General features: G+C 34.6%; 1 pseudogene; it reads left to right on the top strand.

The window, feature by feature from the left end:
* The first annotated feature begins 809 nt into the window (after positions 1-809).
* Positions 810-13786, top strand: LOC120109274 (annotated as a pseudogene).
* Positions 13787-14134: the final 348 nt, after the last annotated feature.

The raw sequence follows: 14134 nt of genomic DNA, 5'->3' as shown, positions 1-14134 counted from the left end.
CACATTGGAAGAGTTATAATGCTTGTTAATTATTTAATGCCCACAAGTAGGACTGAACCACTGGATCACAAGAGTGGCTTATCTGAATCCAGTCTTGGCAGGGCTTTGAGAAGAGCGTATATGATGATTGCACAACCATATGATTAATATGGGATCTAGGAAACTTGTTATATTGCATCTGATTATTTAACTGTATGCATATCAATGCAGTATTTTGGATATGTAATCAAATTTTTAAAAATTGTATCTTGTTTCTACAATTGTTTCTTTGTTTATTTCTGTTTTTATTAATGTTTTGTTGCTAAAAGAACTCCGTTTAACGGAAAGTTCCTTTTTTTTTTCTTTTTGAAGTTACTTTTTGAGTTTGAGACTTAGCAAAGTGTTTTTTATTTGACTTGGGAAGCATACTTCATTGAATTTCTGTGTCCTAATCATTGTTTTTCTCCCCCTGTCTGCACTTCTATTTGCTGCCCTTCTATTAGTCACTGTAATCTAGAATCATCTTCACGCTTCCATTGGCACTCCAATAGCCAGGCTGAGTGTCCAGTTTTTGACACTCATTCTGGAGCTTGTAGACTGTGCTTTCGTGGCCTTATTGACTAGAGACCTGCAACAGTGATGAGGACGATTTAATGTCCCCACCTCTCCTTTGTTTCCATGCTATATTATTGAAACTTTCCATTGATTCTCTTTTATTTGTTAGCATGTTATTTTATTAGTGATAATCTTCTGTATCAAAAAAAATTATTGCATCATCTTTTAAACTTGTTGAACTTTCAGGACGTTAAGTTCTGAATGCTATGGATGAGCGGCGAAGCACAGAATTTTTGATGTGTCTGATTTTTTCTACCCTAACTTTGGTGGCGTGGAAATCACATCTATTATCTATCACACGTGCTTGCTTAAGATTGGTCACAAGGTCTGAAACCTTTCGTGCAAAACAATGCAATCCTTTTTACTCTGAAAAATCCATTGGTGATATAATTGCTGCTCTATTGTGAATTTGACAAATGAAGTAAAATATTAGATGTTGGTATTTTGTAATTTTCAGCTAATATTAGGCATCTATATTTGGGCTGCCCAGGTGGTGGTAATGACACATGCGCATATGGAAAGCGGTCTGGAGTACGATACATGAAGGTGGTCTAAAAGTTTATTATGTTCCTTGAGACCATCTATTATGCAGAATACATTGCCAACATTTTACCTACACTTCAATTATAACGGAATATTAGATTGTACGTGAGAGGATAACTGTTGTGCATGGGCATCAGCTTTCTCAACACTCTGTCATGAGGCCTTAATGCATGCAAGGACCATGGGATACAAAGTTGTGTTCACTGATCATTCACTATATGGTTTTGCTGATGTTGGAAGCATTCACATGAATAAGGTGCTGCAGTTTACTCTGGCGAGATGTAGATCAGGCTATATGCGTCTCTCATACTAGCAAGGAAAGCGCGACACTACCGTCTGAGATCTGGGATACCTACCTGAGAAAGTCTTTGTAATACCTAATGCGGTGGATACTGCATTGTTTTCTACCTGCTCCTAATCGGCTGAGCTGTGATGAAATTGGTTATTGTTTGTGATCAGTAGATTGGTATATCGCCGGAAGGGAGCAGATCTTCTTGTTGAAGTCATTCCAGAAGTGTGCCGCCTTTTTTCAAATGTAAGTCTTAGTACTGACTACTTTTACATTTTGATCTATCAGAATCTGCAAAACTGGAAACAGTATATTGAGAGAGAAATTGACACTAGGTAGGCTAAAGAAATTGATCCAGACCACAAATCAAACTGCAAAGGTAATCTATCTGTTTTTTTCTGGTTTGCCTTTAGCCTGTGTGATATATGACAACTGTCTAACTTCCTTTTCCATTTTGACTTGTTTCAAGTGCAGTTCATTTTTCATTTATTTTTTTTAAAATCACATGGGTAATGGTGTTTCACAACATAAATTATATGTATTTCTATTTTTCTCACAGTTGTCTTTATTAAGGTCCGATTTATTGTTGGAGGCGATGGACAAAACGTTGCGGCTTGAAGAGATGAGGGAAAAGTATTCTCTTCAGGACAGAGTTTGATATGTTGGGGCTGTTCCACATGTCAAGTGCGATCTGTTCTAATATCCGGTCATATTTTTTTTAAATAGGTACATATTTTTTATGGCATCTGTCTTTTATTTTGGACAATATCTGTTCTCTTATTCTAAATCAATACCTAGTATTTTTAGACCAACATAGCTTCTACCACAATATTTCTCAGCAGTTCAAGATACCTTCATTTAATGGAGTTTGATGGTTAATATTGTTTATTTTGGGTGTCTCATGTATGTGCAAGGGCGTTGGTATACTAAATGTCTTTTCATATGACTGGGCTCATCCATATGAACTGAGTCCTAGTAAATTTTAATTGGCTCATATAGTGGTTACTTCTTCTGAGGAGCTCATCGACCAACATGAACAGTCACCCTTTTTCTAAAATAAGAAAGAAGAATGCATAGATGAGTATCCAATCATATGCCCTATCCTCTCCCCGCCTACCTCTTTTTTCTATATCCATGTTTCTTACCTAAAGCTGATCACGGGCCGGGCTTGGGCACAGAAAATGTCAAATTTCATATAGGCCTGGCTGAAGCCCAATTAAAAATAAATAGAGTTTAGGCCTGATGCCCAGCCTATGATCAACTCTATTCTTACCCACTAATATCCACCCAAGAATGGAAAATCTGCTTCGGTTTAATACTTGAAAGCAAAATAAAACTACTTTATTGTAGTTTCAGTGAAAAACTTTTTACAACTAAATATAAATAAATAACAAAGTAAAGAGAATATTTGGGAAAAAGATACAAAATGGTAATGGTTAAAAAAATTACCAACAAATCTTGGACTATGATATAGTTTTGAATTTATAGCTTTTAGTGGTTTCAGTTGAACCTTTTGGGAATGTTAAGAAATAATTTAAAAAATTAATTTTGGCGAGAGTGTTGTACACCAAATATATGTTGCATCTTCAAATTTAATAAATCTCTAAGTTTTAGATCTTATATAACTTATAAGTAATATTTTGAATAAGCTTTTGATCTTTATTTGGGGATTTTACGAAATGTGACTAGGCTATGGTTGTGTGCCATGTGACATGCGCTTAAAGATTTTTAGAATTCTTTTGCAGAAAATTATTAAATGGAAGTCTTCATTATGTAAGTCTCTATATATATATATTATGTATGTATGTATGTATATGTATTTGATACTTGTGAAAACTTACATGCACATGCATGTGTAAGTGATTTGTAACAGAAAGTTCTATATTTGATAACCATGTAAATATGAAAATTTATCAAAATTATTAATATGAAAATTTATCAAAATTATATTACAACGTCACTAGAGGATGTTCGGCGTTGAAGTTTGAACATTGGAAATAAAGAACTAATTAATCCTATTTATGGTTAAGTGATATATCTAATACAAAAGTAAATAACAGGAAAATCAAGTTAAAAAAATGAATATGCTTTATTATGTTGACATGATGAATCTAAATTGAGATTGCATGTTTGTTATTTGAGTTGAAACGAAATTAAGTAGGGCCGATCTTAATGTTTGGGGGTTTGCTTTCACACTGAAATTTCAATTACATGAAGAAGCAAAGAATGTTAGTGATTAGGATTGTTTCACTAGCTATCACAGCCAAGAGAATCCATGCCGTGGGATGGGTTGCAATAGTTTTCACATGGGAGTATGGGACTGAATGTAATGATGGAGAGTAGTTTAGATGGTGAGATTTGTAGCCATCATGTGAAATTAACTTTCTAAAATGACTATTCAATATGTTACAACCCTTTGGCAATGTATTTCTGTATGTATTGTGGTCTTGATTATGATAGTTTGTCTACCCATTATATCATTATAATATATAGTCATTTTATCAACTCTTCATTATATATATATATATGTAATTATATTATATTAAATAATAATTTAACAATGAGAACTTCGTACACATTTAAAAGAATATATTACAATATTCTTTAAACATCAAAAAGAATTTTTATGAATAGTCAGCAAAAATTATCTTATTTTTTAATTTTAGATTTAAATATAGACAAGGCTATCTATTGTTTTAATGAAGAAAAAAATCATGCTGGCAAGTAATGCTATGATCTCATTTCTAGAAGCTGTGAGATTTTACTGAATTATAACTGCTTGTAAAATTCCAATGAGTAACATTTTTTATGCATAACAATTTAACTTTTACATTTGTTTTTCAAATGTCAATACTGCAAAAAGTAAAAGAAAAGTTTTTTTAATCTAGAGAGTTAGAAGGAAGATGAACCAATTGTTTGAAGCAGTCATCAAATTCCACCAATTAGCTATTATAAAATTTGAGTAAGAGATAAGAAAATTATTGATGAATTTTGGAAGTCAAGGAAACAGCTAATATAATCAATTGTTGCAGTATAAAATATTGCTTGGTGGTAACTTAACATAATTCTTAGAACTAAGTCATCAAGGAAAGCAATAAAAGAATTGCTGAGGCTAAACAAATTAAAGACTAAATGCAAAATTCTCCAGTAGGGGCGGCAATTGTCTGTGCTAATTGGGTTTGATAAACACAAGTTAGTACAATAACATATGCAACCTTGACCAATACCTGACTCGATTTGAGTCAGCCCAGTTATGGATTGGGACACTTTAAGTCTTTAACCCTTTTGGCCCACATGGTGACCCACATGACATAATCCCTAGTAACCCATATGATTAAGTGATTCGGGTTGAGGTGAACTAAATAACTAGTATTAAAAGAGACCAACTCTTCTTAAGAGCAGTATTTTAAGAACCAAGGTATCCTTGCTGACACTTGACTGGTATAGGTGTACCAAGTGTTCGTATGCTATGCTGGTCGGATATCTAGTTTCAATATTGGGGGGCATACCAAGTTTTGTTTCCTTATTTGTATCGGTACAGTACACCTAGAGTAGACTAGTGCAGTTTGGTACTCAAAACCATGGTTAAAAGCATTATGCAAAGGTCATGGCCTGTCCTCGGCCCAACTTCATTCATTTCAAATATTATACTACCCTCTTGATGTGAGTAGGTGAAAGCTCTGACCCATGATTGACCATTTTAAATGTTAGGTCATAGAATTTGATTTGAACCCTTCCCAAATTTTAAACAAGGTTAAGTTAATCAGGTGTGTTTGAGTCAGGTCAGTTTTTGTGATCCTACACATTGAGAATCTAGTATCAACATATCAGTTATTTTACAATATGTGCCAGTTTGTGGATTTTATGAAATGAAACAAGACTTGTGCACATGCTGAGCTTCAGATTTTCATCATTTTTTCATGAATAATATTTTTTTTTAAAAAAATTCACAATCAGCTCCTGATATCTCGAAATTTCATAAATATAGCATTTCATCAACTTGAAAATTAAAAGATAAATCAAACAAGAAAAGATTACATTGTCCCACTTTTTTCAACATGCTAAGCCCATATAAGATCTTGCTAATCAGTTTCTCAAAGGCTTTGCTATATACTTTTGAAGTTTTCCCCTGTCTCAGCCCAAAACAATTGAAATGAGTGCAAGGCGGACGGGATCGAGTGAAGTGGGACTCTTATGGTAGTATATCAGCCAAAATAAAAAAAGAAAAGCTTATTTTCTCTTGAAACCATTTAAAACTGGTCAGCATAGACTGCAACCCAACAAATTAATATATATTAGCTGAGATCCCCAAATTCCGGTTACTTTTGGATTGGGTTTGATTGCAAAATTTGAGAAGGTGCAATATTGTCCAAAGCTTCAAACTTTGCTTTTGTCATGAGGGAGATCGAGCCAATCCCAAAACTCTTCTAACTTTATTTCGCTCTTCTTTTTTCTTTTTTTGTATGTTGGACTTACTTGGAATGATCTTTTACCTGGATTACGTATGTTCTCTCCTTAACTGCAAGAAAAATGACAACAATCTCTGAAAATGATTTTTCTTTTTTTATTGTATGGGAACGACAATAATGGAGAGGGTATTTTTTTTTCTTACACATTTCACAGAAAGTTATATATAGTGGGTATTGGGAGGGTACTTTTGTGGCATAGAAAAACAGAAGTGTTAGGAGTTGTTGTGGGGAGACAGGTAAAGTTTCATTGGGGGTGTTACCATGGTTGGTATATTTTCATTCAGTGGGCATGTTACTATGTATTAGCACTAGCCTTGGTTGTAGTCATACATGAACATACCATCAACATTTAGGAAATTGTACAATCATGTATCAGGTTTGCATGCTATTATAGAGAAAAACCTAGAGGATGAGCCTAAAATTCCATTAAAAAAATAAAGGGCCTAGTTAAATTGAATGGACAAGATTAGCAGTCTGATTGGTTTCATTATCTAATATCTACCGTAGTAAGAATGGTGAGATGGATCAAAACATACCTGAATATATCAAATTTGGTTGGATAGGTGGAGAGGCACTTCCTTGTTTTTGTGTGATTGATACATTTGTTGACAACTTGCATGAAAATGAATGCATTGAAACCTGGATTGTTGATTATACTAGGAAAGAACCATGACATCTTGATGGAATAATAAATATTATCAAATATAAACAGATTAAAATTAATTAATTATAAATAGAAATAGAATATAAATGTACAGAAAAATATCTAAAAAAATAAGAATATCTAGCAAATTCCAACAACTTTTGGCACCCTTTATGATCACATAGTATCATAATGATGCATATTTCATGGTATTATTATGTATTTTCCTATTTCCATTAGTAATTAATTCGGTTTTAATAAAAAAGCACGACCTTGTTCAAAGGATCCAGTCCTTCTAGCAGGAAAAGCACTTGTTAATTCATTCTATTTCATGTGCCATCAAAATTTTACTTGACAGAGATATAAAAATAATCTCAGCAGGTACCCAAAAAAATCAGCTTGAACAAGTAAAAAGACCTATATTGTGTATCTACCAAATAAATAAATGAACAGAAACAAAGCAAACTTGAATGGGATTACACATGCCATTGCCGGTCCCAAGCTCAGATGAGAAAAGTAAAGGGTTGATGTCAGGTTGATAGCTGGTTGTAAAAAATATGTTGATAAACTATGAAATGGATCCTAATTTGATACATGTGAATGTTAGGGCATCCCTTGTTCTATGCAATGTGTCTTAACCTAATCCGATTGTGGCGAGAAGTGGGGAAGGATCGATTAGGGCGTTGTCCATAAATGACCCGCTACAATATGACTCCATATTGTGACAAATGAGTAACAGTTTGTTGGATCGTTTCCCATAAGCAATTTGCTACAATGTTACCCAACTTGAGCAACAAATGAGCAAGGGTTATTTAGGAATAGAGTCTTCCAGTGGCCAATCATATTAGTAACCATATAGAAGAAGAGAGTTAGATTTGTTACCTGGAATGTTGGAATTTTGACTGGAAAGAGTAGATAACTAGTGGAGATACAATGACATGTAGGAAAAAAGCGTTGCTTACAAGAAACTAAATGGAAAGGTATTAAATCCAAGGATAAAGGACATTGTTATATGTAGATAAAGATAATAATAAAAAATGTAGGAATAGTAGTGGATAAGGAAATCAAAGATAAAACTATAGATTTTAAAAAGGATAACTAATAGATTAATAGCTATCAAATTAGTTTTAGATGAGGATATCAATATAGTTAATGCCTATGCATCATAAGGAGGCTTTGCGGAAAGGATTAAGTATACATTTTAGGAAGAAATGGATGGATTGATGCACGTATTACTGAAGGAGAAAGGTTACTTATAGGCGGTGACTTAAATGGGCAGGTAGGGAAGAGCAATATGGGATATGACGGAGTACATGGTGGATTTTGTTTTGGAGATAGAAATTTAAAGGAAGATTCCATTCTTGAGTTTGCAATAGCTTATGACTTAATAATAGAAAACATATATTTTAAGAAGAGAGATGAGCATTTAGGAACATTTAAGAGTGGATCAACTTTGTCACAAATAGATTATTATTTTATCAAGAAAAGAGATGGATCAACATACAAGGATTGTAAGGTGACGTTACGAGAATCTGACAACATAACATAGGTTTGTAGTCTTACATTTATACAATAAGTGCAAAAAGACAAGAAAAGAAATTAATAAATGTCTAAAGATAAGATGGTGGAATTTAAAGGAAAAAAAGTTGCATCTTTCTGTGATAAATTACCTAAAAAAGGGAACTTGGAACATATGAAGTTATGAACTAATCCAAATAAAAACATGGGAATTAAATGGTTAAATGTGAGGATAATAGGATATTAGTGAAAGATGAGGAAATTAAATAAGGATGGAGATATTATTTTGGAAAATTGTTAAGTGAGGATTCTACTAAATAAATCTTCATTGAAGAAGTAAAATTAGGGAGGAGTCAAGGTTCTATTGTATAAATAATGGGGAAATATTGAAATATATATATATATTATATATATATATATATATATATATATATTAAAATAAAATTAGAGTTAGTTGGACGGAATGAAGAGATGCATCTAGAGTAATATATGATAGGCGCATATCTTGAAGACTTAAAGGAAATTTTATAGGACTAACAGTAAGGCTTGATACATTGCATGGTAGAGTGCTGATAATGAATAAATTGTATGGAACAAGTTGACGTAAGCAGAAATGAAAATGTGAAGATGGAATGCTGGTAAACTAAAAAGATAAATTAGAAATGAATATTAGAGGATATGTATGAGCACAAATTAAGGACAAAGTAATGAAAATCGATTGACATGGTTTGGACATGTACATGAAGATTTGTAGAGGCTCCAACAAGGAGAGGTACTTTGGTTTATGCTGACGATGATAAGAAAAGGGAGGGGGAGATCTAAGCTAACATGGATGAGGGCTGAGGAAGGGATATGCAAAAAACTTAGAATAACATCAAAAGGTGGCCCTAAATGGAAATACTTGGCAAATGAGAATCCATAAAGCTGACACTATGGATGGTTAGATGCTTTTGTATGGTATGTAATGGTTCTCTGTTGTTTTAGATTCTCTATTTGCAAAGTTATCTTACTCAAGGTTTGCCGTCTCGGTACCGGATCCCCTACCAGTGCTATACTAGCATAGTATCGGTACGGTATACAAATTTTTTTTGGCATATTAAGTGTTAGTACGCTACCAGAACCGGTTCCGAACCAGTATGGTATGGTACGTCCGGTACCGTCTGGTATGGTACGGCATACCATGATCTTACCTATAGCCCAACATTTCTTCCTTTAGCTTGAGAATATTGCCAACTACAAAGATAAGGGCTTCCTTTATCATTGTGTCATCTCTGTTCCTTTTTTTGTTTTTTTTGAAGGTGATAGGAGGGTGAAAGAAGGGAGCTCTCCTATTCACCAAAAAAAAAAGAAGGAACTCTCTTAGCAAATCAGGACATGGGATTCCTTATGGGGAACTATTAAAAACCACACCATAGTAGCACCAAAGGAGCTATGAATTGCAATTATCACCAATATTGCCATGGGAGGAACATTTGCATCTGGTACCCAGCCTTAATGGTGGATTAGACAGAGGAAGAGAGAGAGAAGATAGGGTGCCATACTTGGAGAAATGGATTGCCACTAAAGGTGGAGTATGTTGTTCCATGGAGGAAGAGGAATGTGGGCCTCACTGAAGGCTTGGATTGTGGAGAGACACTAGGAAAGAAGCCCTAAGCGCGATCTTGATTGGAATCTTTTGTATGGAACTGAACTGCCTTAGAGAAAACTGAAAATAGTTTGAACCAATTGCTAGTCTGTGGTTGAGTTTCTACAAAAATAGTTTAAGCGGTTTGTCTGGACTGAACTTTGACCAGTTGATGGTTCAATTGGCCAACCCAGTCTGATTTTTAAAATGCTGATGAAGATTCTATATAATGACAATAAGGCCTGGCATCATGTATGGTTTAGACTGCTGGACAGTGCGATTCATGCAAGCACAATGAATGTGACAGAAGTAAGAATATTAGATTGATGTTTGTTGAAACTTATAAGGAAAGGTGAGAAGTAATATATAAGATAATGCATAGGCTTTTTTCTTTTTCTTTGTCTTTTTTTGGAGAAAGGGAGGGGCTACCCCTAACCGAGCCATCCGAGTGAAGTAATTAAATGAGGGACAAAGTGATGGTGAATCAACTGAAGAGGTATGAACATGTGCAACATATGTATTGGAAGACTTTTGGTAAAGAGTGGTGCTTGAATTTGTTTTTGAAGGCTTAGATAGAGGAGAAAGGCCTAAGATAACAAGGGTGAATACTATGAGAAAAATTTGAAATATATGCAAAAGTGCTAGAGTACTTGTTGAAGAGAATTGATGGTGAATATGGATTATAAAGTTGACTCTGGAAAATGAACTAATCTTGTTTGTTATCATTATGCTTTTCTAGTCTCTCTATTTTGAAAACTTGTCACCTTAAGATGCAAGAGGCTGCTAGAATAGGAGTACTTATGATGTTTTTAGAAGTGTTTGTGTAGAGAAGTGGTAAGAAGGCTGGGAGAAGGGTCCTATTTCCTGTCCTCAAACATTATGGTTTCCTTATGCTATCCTCTATCTATATATCTTATGCAGATTTAAAAAAAATAGACAGGACACTAATTGGTCTTTTCTTCAGTTGCTTGGAACAGGTTTTTCTTTCTTTTTTTTTTTTTTTGAGGAAACGGGAGGGAGGCCCACCAAATGTAATTGCCCAAGTTTAAATACTTGGGGATGCAGTGCCCGAGACTCAAACTTAGAACCTCATCTTCTTAGGAAGACAGCGTGACAACTGCGGTGGTGCCCAGTTCACCTTGCTGCGAATTAGGTAAAGTTGTTTTCTTATAATCATAAGAGTAATTGTAAGTATTTCTGGTGTTTAAGAGTGTTTCACACCAGCTATTTCATTTGACACCCAATATCAACAATAAAATAGTCAGTTCTATTATTGTTCTTACCACTGTAGCCGACAAAGCCCACTGATGTGCCCTTCTATAATGTAATCTGATTGTTAATGAGAGTGTTCACCTTTCACAATTAGTTGTGACTTGCTTTCATGATTATGTATAGGGAAGTATGCCCCAAGCATTTGCCTTCTTGACATTGTCAGTTGGTATCTTGACATTGCCTTTTCCTTTTCAGTAGGATAAGAAATTATGGGCTTTTACATGCTTTTATGGTTCTTGTTCTGTATCTAACATGGCTAGGGGGAAAAATCTCATTTCATGCAACTATTCTCCTGTTGGATATATTCTAGAATCTGCACAAAGAAGCCTTTGACTGCACCTTTTTATCTGCCTTTTTTAGTGAAAAAGAGGGTATATTTTTCTGATGAATGCTTATTAATGTAGTTCGCTTACAGAAGCCTTTTGCATAGCCATTCTGGAAGCTGCTAGTTGTGGACTGCTAACTGTGAGCACAAGAGTTGGGATGTCCCAGAGGCATGCAGTTTGTGATCCTTTCTCAATCTCTTTATGTCCTGATGCTATGATTTCACGGATTAGTGATGCTCAAATCTTGGTTGAAGAAAAAAAAAGGGAGTTTGGTTGCTAATTATTGCATCCTTTTTCATCTCTGGGCAGGTTTTACCAGATGACATGATAGTACTTGCAGAACCAGCACCAGGTGATATGGTGTGGGCTATTAGAAAAGCAATTTTCATGCTTCCAAGCATCGATCCGCATGTCATGCATCTCCGTGTAAGTCTTCAATTCTACTTATCTTGGTTAATCATTTGCCCGACCAACTCTATTTCTTTGAGAGACTTAGCAAACCTTACTTTTTCTTGTGAAATGTTGATTTTTTAATTTTTATATGTTTCCAATAATGATATTAGATGAAAAGCCTGTATAGTTGGCATGACGTGGCTAAAAGAACAGAGATAGTGTATGACCGTGCACTGCAATCCTCTGAGAAAAATCTTCTGCAGCGTCTACCACGGTATGTTAATTGCAAACATGTTAGAAATAACAAATGTTGGGTGCTGTTAGAGCTACATATCCATTTATTTTTTCATCTGGCCAATCAAATTTCTTTTCCTTTTGGCATCTGGAAATATTTAGGTTCAGATGCTATGTTGTTTGTTGTCCATATTGAATGTTTTTTCCCTAAAGTTGGTGACATCCAGTGGCAATTTTTATTGGCATTTCTAAACATCTCATTTCATGTGATTCAACTTCAGTTTTTTGGGGCAAAGATGCACAACACTAGCTACATTGAACCACTTGATCGTGTTTTTCATGTCTTGATATATATCTTCTAAGTTCATTATACACCAGCATGGTTGGTAATGCTTGTGCATCAACTTGTCATAAATACATTTAGCAGTAAGTCAAGACTGCTGACGTAGTCTTCTTTTTCTTCTTTCTTATTTTCCCCTTTTTTTGAAGATACCTCAAATGTGGGGCTTGGGCAGGAAAGCTATTTTGTCTGGTCATGATTGTCAATTTTCTTCTAGTGCGTCTTCTAGAGCTGTGGCAGGTAACGTCAAATATTTATGACTTTTTCCTTTGATTCCATTCAGCAGCCATTTTTGGCAAACATTTGCTCTCTAGAGTTCTTGTCTTTGAAGATCTTCTTTTTCCCCTTTAGCCTGTAAAGAGCATTGAAGAGGTTCCTGACATGCCGTTGGTGCAACACCAAGAAGAAGAGATTGAGCACGATTACGATGAAGCTCAAAAGAAAAGCTAATTCTTTAAGAAGATTCGATGTTGTGATTGTTTAGTTCACATCTACACCCAAGAATGCAGGACACTTCCAAAGCAGAATAGGTGGTACTATTGTGAATTATCCCTCTTATCTAATGTGAAATTTTCTTTATATTGAGGGATCTGAAGTTTCTACTTTTTCTTCGATTGCATGTTTTGTGCATATAATGCATCTGAAATCATTTGATAAATTGGTATTTGTACCTTAAGCCTTGCCCTTTAACAGCAGTACAAATTTTTTTATATATAGTCAATTTGAAAGTTTGAAAACTAAAGATGTCATACCAATTCATATTCTTCTGATGCACTTGTGGGTAGAGTATCAATTTAATCAAATGATATTTTAAATTGGTGAATATAAAAGTTATTTCAAGATTTTAAATGCACATGTCATCGTTGCATGTGTTCATATTTTCATCTCCACTAACAGCTCCTTTGGGCTCCAATATAGTGAATACTAAGAAATTTGTTCAACACTTCAGAGTATGCCATCTTTATTCATTCATCTATGGAATCATCATGGGAGCATCTATAGTTCTGGAAATTAGCTAACATCCATTCTTTTCCAATATGGACGTCATAGATAAGGTAAGTGACAGATAGCAAGGTCCTTGCTAATTTGGTTCATCAGAGCTAAAGATTCTTGTGATAAGCGGGGCGTGCTACCTCTTTTGAGCTCTGACAAGAAATTTATCATGTGCTAATTTTCAGCTATGCTTCAGATTTGAAGGCGGAGATACTTAGTTCAAGAACGCAATTTTGCTTCAAAAACAGTCATGCTTTTGGTCAATTAGATCTAGTGAAACCATCATCCCTGGATTAGAATTTTCTTTTGGTTTGTATCGCATAATCAACCTTCTACTCAGTAGATTGTCAAATAGGTGTTTCACTACTTTGTAGGTGATAAACTTGCTTCCGTAGTACAGAATTTGTGGTCCATGAACTTCTAAAACTGTAATGATTATGTATTACTAGTAAAGTTATGTAATTTGCCAAATTGTAAGCGAATTGCAATTAAGCATGAAACAATATAGTTCAGCTTATTATTCAATGTAGTAATTTTTGAGAGCAAAAGCAAAATGCATCGAATTTCACTATGATCATGAAATGTTGTAAAGGTGGTACTCAAAACGGGGTGTCTTGTATCAGCACTAAAGGACTTGAATTGTGACTAGGCTCAGCAAGCAAGCATGCTCGATATTGTTTGGTGTAATATTAAAGACTGGCTAATAGGAATTCTTTTGTATAAGTTCACTCGGTTTAATAAAAGCGAGCCTTGATGCAAGGGTTAAGGTTGCTTTATTGGGACTTGAATGTCATAGGTTCGAAATACGGAAACAATCTCTATGCATGTGAGGGTATTGTTGCGTGCTCTCCATAGATCTTGCAACCACAGAAGCCTCATGCATTGGGACATTCTTT

The sequence above is a fragment of the Phoenix dactylifera genome, unplaced genomic scaffold, assembly GCF_009389715.1.
Source record: "Phoenix dactylifera cultivar Barhee BC4 unplaced genomic scaffold, palm_55x_up_171113_PBpolish2nd_filt_p 001974F, whole genome shotgun sequence".
In the NCBI taxonomy this organism is placed as follows: Eukaryota; Viridiplantae; Streptophyta; class Magnoliopsida; order Arecales; family Arecaceae; genus Phoenix; species Phoenix dactylifera.
The sequence above is the reverse complement of the archived record's forward strand: the minus strand, read 5'-3'. Positions and strand labels throughout refer to the sequence as shown.